We start from the raw sequence: 6,000 nt of genomic DNA, 5'->3' as shown, positions 1-6,000 counted from the left end.
TATAGCTAGAATCTGATTGGTTGCTATATATGGCTGCTCCAGTTTGGGTAAATCCCTGTCTGTCTCTTTTAACATTAGCATCTTACAACTGCAGCCAGTAATGCCCCCTCCCCCACACCTCTCCCAGCTCTCCTACTGCCGCCCATTATAGATACGTGGAAGATCGCGCGCAGCCGCAACGCGTGAACGACAACCAGCGCGTTCCCGACATCCCCGCCCACTTCTTCGGTCCCCGCCTCTTCACTGCCTGCGTCCTTTCCCGCCAAGCGGCTGCGCGAGGTCGAGCGGAAGCGCGTCATTGAACATCCGGTGGAGGGGAGCCAGTCGCTCGTCTTTTCCGCCCAGGCTGTGTTTTGTTTCCGTCGGCCGCGCTGCGTGTTGGCGGCACGGTTCATTTTATCCGAGAAGAGTCGGGGAGAAGCGGAGGAGGGAGAAGGAGGTAAGAGGAGAGGAAGGAGGCCGGGGCCTGTGTGCCGATAAAGAGAACCTGTCACCGGGGAGCTTTCTAGTCTCCTGGGAGTGCATGTGACGTTCTCATACCGGCCCGTGCTCTGATCTGTGCGCCCTTCTAATGGGCCGGACACGTCCTGTCCTTGTTATTGATGGTGTTTTCAGTCCTGTGTTCTGGAGGCTTGTCTCTTCTTCATGTGCCCTTCTCTGGTGACCCCGGCCTCTGCCTTCTAGATTGGGTTTAGGGGGTCACTACCCCCATTTATATCATCAGACACCACTACATCCGGGTACGGAAGTGTGGACACTCCTCTGGGGGGGCAGCATTGTGTGCACTCCATTATCAGATCACATTTCCTTACATTACTTCATGAGAATAGGCACTCGTCCTTTTAAAATGGTTGTAAACTTTATTCATGAAATAGGAACAAAGTATATCCCTGTATAGTGTACTTGTCTTAGTCCAGAGCACTAAGTGTCATTTCTGCTTCCTTCCTCATCAGTATGAGACTGTTCTGGCAAGATTTCCTGACACCAAGAGAAGAAAGGTGACGGGAGCAATCTCCAGCTGATTCACAGACTGGGCTTTTATTCTTGTGTGAAGGGGCAGGGGGTGCACTTCCCACTGTCCGCCCGCGCCACCCCCCTCTCTTCCCACTGTCCGCCCGCGCCACCCCCCTCTCTTCCCACTGTCCGCCCGCGCCACCCCCCCTCTCTTCCCACTGTCCGCCCGCGCCACCCCCCCTCTCTTCCCACTGTCCGCCCGCGCCACCCCCCCTCTCTTCCCACTGTCTGCCCCGGCAAAAACAAATCGTGACAGGTTCATTTAAAAAGTGGATGTAAACCCTATTCGTGAAATCTGACCTGGACACATACAGTTGTGCTCAAAAGTTTACATACCCTGGCAGAATTTGATTTCTTGGCCACTTTTCAGAGAATATGAATAGCACAAACTTTTCTTTCACTCATGGTTAATGTTTGGCTGAAACCATTTATGCTCAACCGTGTTTACTTTTTTATTTTTTTTATCATAATGGCAACATAAACTACACAAAATGACCCTGATCAAAAGTCTTGATAAAAATACCCAGGTGATTTTGGCCTGATAACATGCACACAAGTTGACCCACAGGGGTTTGAATGGCTATTAAAGGTAACCATCCTCATCTGTGATCTGTTTGCTTGTAATTAGTGTGTGTGTATAAAAGGTCAATGAGTTTGTGGACTCCTGACTGACCCTTGCATCTTTCATCCAGTGCTGCACTTACCTTTCTCTACTCTGAGTCATGGGGAAAGCAAAAGAATTGTCAGGAAGTGGAAAATGAGCGGTTCTGTTGAAACCAAACTACGGTCAGGTAGACCAACTAAAACTTCAGCCACAAAAAAATGTTTGGGATGCAAAGAAAAACCCAAATAACTTGAGTTGAAATACAGGACTCTCTGAAAACGTGCTGTGGCTGTTTTAAGATGCACAATAAGGAGGCACTTGAAGAAAGATGGGCTGCATGGTCGAGTCACCAGAAGAAAGCTATTACTATGCAAATGCCACACATTATCCCACTTGCAAAACACCAGAGACGAGCCTCAAACCTTGTGGCACAAAGTCATTTGGAGTGATGATCAAAATTGAGCTATTTAGCCACAACAATAAACGCTACATTTGGAGAAGTCAACAAGGCCTATGATGAAAGGTACACCATTCCTACTGTGAAACATGGAGGTGGATCGCTGATGTTTTGGGAATGTGTGAGCTACAAAGGCACAAGAAATTTTGGTAAAAATTGTTGGCAAGATGAATGCAGTATGTCCTCAAAATACTGGAGGAACATTTGCATTCTTCAGCCAAGAAGCTGCGCATGGGATGTACTTGGACATTCCAACATGACAATGATCCAAAACACAAGACCAAGTGGAGCTGTCATTGGCTACAGCAGAATAAAGTGAAGGTTCTGGAGTGTCGATCTCAGTCTCCTGACCTCAATATCATTGAGCCACTCTGGAGAGATCTCAAACGTGCCGTTCATACAAGACAGCCCAAGAATTTATAGGAACTGGAGGCTTTTTTTCCAAGAGGAATGGGCAGCTTTACCATCTGAGAAGATAAAGAGCCTCATCCACAAATACCACAAAAAAACTTTAAGCTGTCTTTGATGATAAATGGGCAATACAAGGTATTAAGAACTGAGGTATGTACAATTTTGGTCAGGGTCATTTGGGTAGTTCTTTAAATCATAAAGAAAACACAGTTTGATAGTAAATAGCTTCAGCCAAACACCAACCAAGAGTGAAAGAAAAGTTTGTGCTATTCATATTCCCTGAAAAATGGCCAAGAAATCATGAATTCTGGCAGAGTATGTAAACTTGATGAGCACAACTGTATATCTGTAGTGATTGTAAAGCGTCGATTTTATCAAAAAAAGTCATACTTGCCTCCACTGCAGTTCGTTTTGCAGAGTGGCCGCGAACATCGTGTGTGTTTTTTTTTTTTTTTTGGTGTCCCTCGACAGCTCTCGTGGCGCATCAGATGACCCCCTAGGAGAATCGCTCTCACGGGGGGGGGGGGGGGGGGGTTTACCTTGCGGGCACGCTCCCCAAATCCATCATTCAGCGTCCATAGCCACCGAATGTATGACTCGGCCCCCGGCGCCCGCATCATTGGATCTGATCGACAGCAGCAGGAGCCAGTGGCTGCGTTATCAATCCAATCAAGAGCAGAGGGACGGCATGTGGGAAATTCCAGGGCTCAGGTAAGTAAAATGGGGGGCTGGGGGGCCAGACATTGCCACGTGTTTTTTTTTTTTCACCTTAATGCATAGGATGCATGAAAGGGGTTGTAAACTTTCAAGGTTTTTCACCTCAATGAATTCTATGCATTGAGATGAAAAACCTACTGTAATACTGCAGCCTTGCCAAGCCCTTGTTTTACTTACCTGTACCCTTTCTATATCGTCCCGGGGATGAGCACACCAGCAAAAGCCGGTGTCTCAGGCCCTAATTGGATGGATTAATAGCAGCGCAGCCATTAGCTCCCACTGCTATCAAATCCAATGACGCGGGGGGCGGGGCAGAGTCCAGCATTTGTGTCTGGACTCAAATGCTGGACTCGGGTGCTTCCGCAAGGTAACCCCTTTGGGAAAGCTGCACATGGGACGTAACTTCTCATGTAAGCACTTCTCCTAGGGTGTTATCTGATGTGGGGAAGAGCCACCGAGGCACCCCAGAAGAGGATGTTTGTGGCCACCCTGTGCAAAATGAACTGCACAGTGGCGGCAAGTATGATATGTTTGTTATTTAAACAAACAAAAAAAAAACTTTTAGTATCACTTTAACCACTTTCAGACCGGACCATTTTGCTGGTAAATGACCAGAGGTCTTTTTACACTTTGGCACTGCGCTGCTTTAACTGGTAATTGCGCGGTCATGCAATGTTGTACCCAAACAAACTTTGCGTCCTTTTCTTCCCACAAATAGAGCTTTCTTTTGATGGTATTTGATTGCCTCTGCGATTTTTATTTTTTGCGATATAAACGTAAAAAGACCGCAAATTTTGAAAAAAAATGATATTTTCTACTTTTTGTTATTAGAAAAATCCAATAAACTCAATTTTAGTCATACATTTAGGCCAAAATGTATTCAGCTACATGTCTTTGGTAAAAAAAAAGTCAATAATTGTATATTTATTGGTTTGCGCAAAAGTTGTCACATCTACAAACTAAGGTACGTTTTCTGCAATTTACGCAGCTTTTAGTTTACGACTGCCTATCTCATTTCTTGAGGTGCTAAAATGGCAGGGCAGTACAAAACCCCCCCCAAATGACCCCATTTTGGAAAGTAGACCCCCTAAGGAAATTGATAAGAGGCATGTTGAGCCCATTGAATATTTTATTTTTTTGCCTCAAGCGATTGAATAATGACAAAAAAAAATTATTTTTTTTTTTTTTTTACACAAAGTTGTCACTAAATGATATATTGCTCACACATGCTATGGGCGTATGTGAAATAACACCCCAAAATAAATTCTGCTGCTTCTCCTGAGTACGGGGATACCACATATGTGGGACTTTTTGGGAGCCTAGCCGCGTACGGGGCCCCGAAAACCAAGCACCGCCTTCAGGCTTTCTAAGGGCGTTACAGTTTTGAAGGCCATAAAATGCCAAGATGGCACAAACCCCCCCCAAATGACCCCATTTTGGAAAGTAGACACCCCTAAATTTAGGGGTACACTAGTGAGACTAGGTAATAAATGGCGGGTGCCCTGAAACTATAAAAAAATAACTAACCAACCAGCGTCACCTGTAACAGTTATATGGTGATCACTGGTGAAAGGGTTAACTAGGGGGCAATCAGGGGGCTTTATGCGGTAGTATATGGGGGTCCCTGGCGCTATAAAAAGCTGCGGCGAACCTAAATACCTACCTGCCTAACTAGCGTCACCTGTGACACTAATACAGCGATCAGAAAAACGATCGCTTATTAGGCTGGGTTCACACTGGAGCGATGCGGGAACGCCACGAATGCGCGGCGGGTTCCCGCATCGCATGCCTCCCGGCGGCAGTTCACACTGCCCTATGCGAACTGCTGGGAGTGTCAGTGAAATGTTACTGACACCCCCAGATCAGTTCGCATATCGCAGTGCGATCTGCAAACTCGGATCGCATGGTGTGAACACCCATGCGATCCGATTCTGCTGCGGGCCAAAAAAAGGGTCCCGTGCGAATTTGCGGCGGGTGCGGCGAATGGCTGAACTCGAATCGCACAGAGATCGGATGTGATTTGCACTGCAGTGCGGTGCGAATCACATTCGTTCTCATAAACCGCTGCAATGTGAACCCAGCCTTAGTGACACTGGCGACGGGGGGTGATCACGGGGTTAAACCTTTATTGGGGGGGTTAGGGGGGTACATTAGAACTAAAGGGGGCTAACTCTAACTGCCCTAACAGTTATTACAGTCACAAATGACACCAATGCAAAAAAAAAAAAAAAATGACATTGGTGTCACTGTGACTGGGGGGCAGGGGTAATTGGGGGGGTGATCGGGGGGTAAAGGGGGGGTGTGAGTGTGCCTGGCATGTTCTACTGTGTGTGTAGAGTGTTGGTGCAACTCACCGATCCGCTCTCCTCCGTGTCGGAACGAAAAATACCGACACGGAGGAGAGAATACATCACTTCCTCTCCTGTGTTTACATTACAGGAGAGGAAGTGATGTCATGGGGGATTCCTATTCGTCGGGAGCGATCGCGAGGGGGTGGCCATGAACGAATGGCCGTCCCCTCGTCCGGGATCGCTCCCGCACGAATACCGACCGCCGCAGGCACCGGGCGGGGGCCCGATCGGGCCCCCGACCCGCGGGAGGCAAGGGACGTACATGTACGCCAATATGCCTGCCCGTGCCATGCTATCGACGTACATCATCGTGCGGCGGTCGGCAACTGGTTAAGGTGAAACAACACAAGGGTTTACAACCCCATTAAGTCCTGTGTCTTTCTGCTGCTCCGTTCTGTTACCAACCCGATAACTTCTAACAAGTCCCCCGACAACCGAGATAAAAC

The 6,000-nt window shown here is 47.6% G+C and overlaps 1 protein-coding gene across 1 annotated transcript in view; it reads left to right on the top strand.

Annotated features, from left to right (window-relative positions):
• Window positions 1-273: 273 nt before the first annotated feature.
• The window catches only part of GABPA (GA binding protein transcription factor subunit alpha), a 28,496-nt gene continuing 22,769 nt past the window's right edge, over window positions 274-6,000 (top strand). Inside the window, exon 1 of the mRNA XM_077480036.1 lies at window positions 274-439. The gene's annotated coding sequence lies outside the window, so the exon portion shown is untranslated. The remainder of the gene's footprint in view (window positions 440-6,000) is intronic.

This window comes from Lithobates pipiens, unplaced genomic scaffold (genome assembly GCF_037356315.1).
Source record: "Lithobates pipiens isolate NorthernLeopardFrog02 unplaced genomic scaffold, aLitPip1_a1.2 Scaffold_16, whole genome shotgun sequence".
Taxonomy (NCBI): Eukaryota; Metazoa; Chordata; class Amphibia; order Anura; family Ranidae; genus Lithobates; species Lithobates pipiens.
This window is presented reverse-complemented; position numbering and strand designations above follow the sequence as displayed.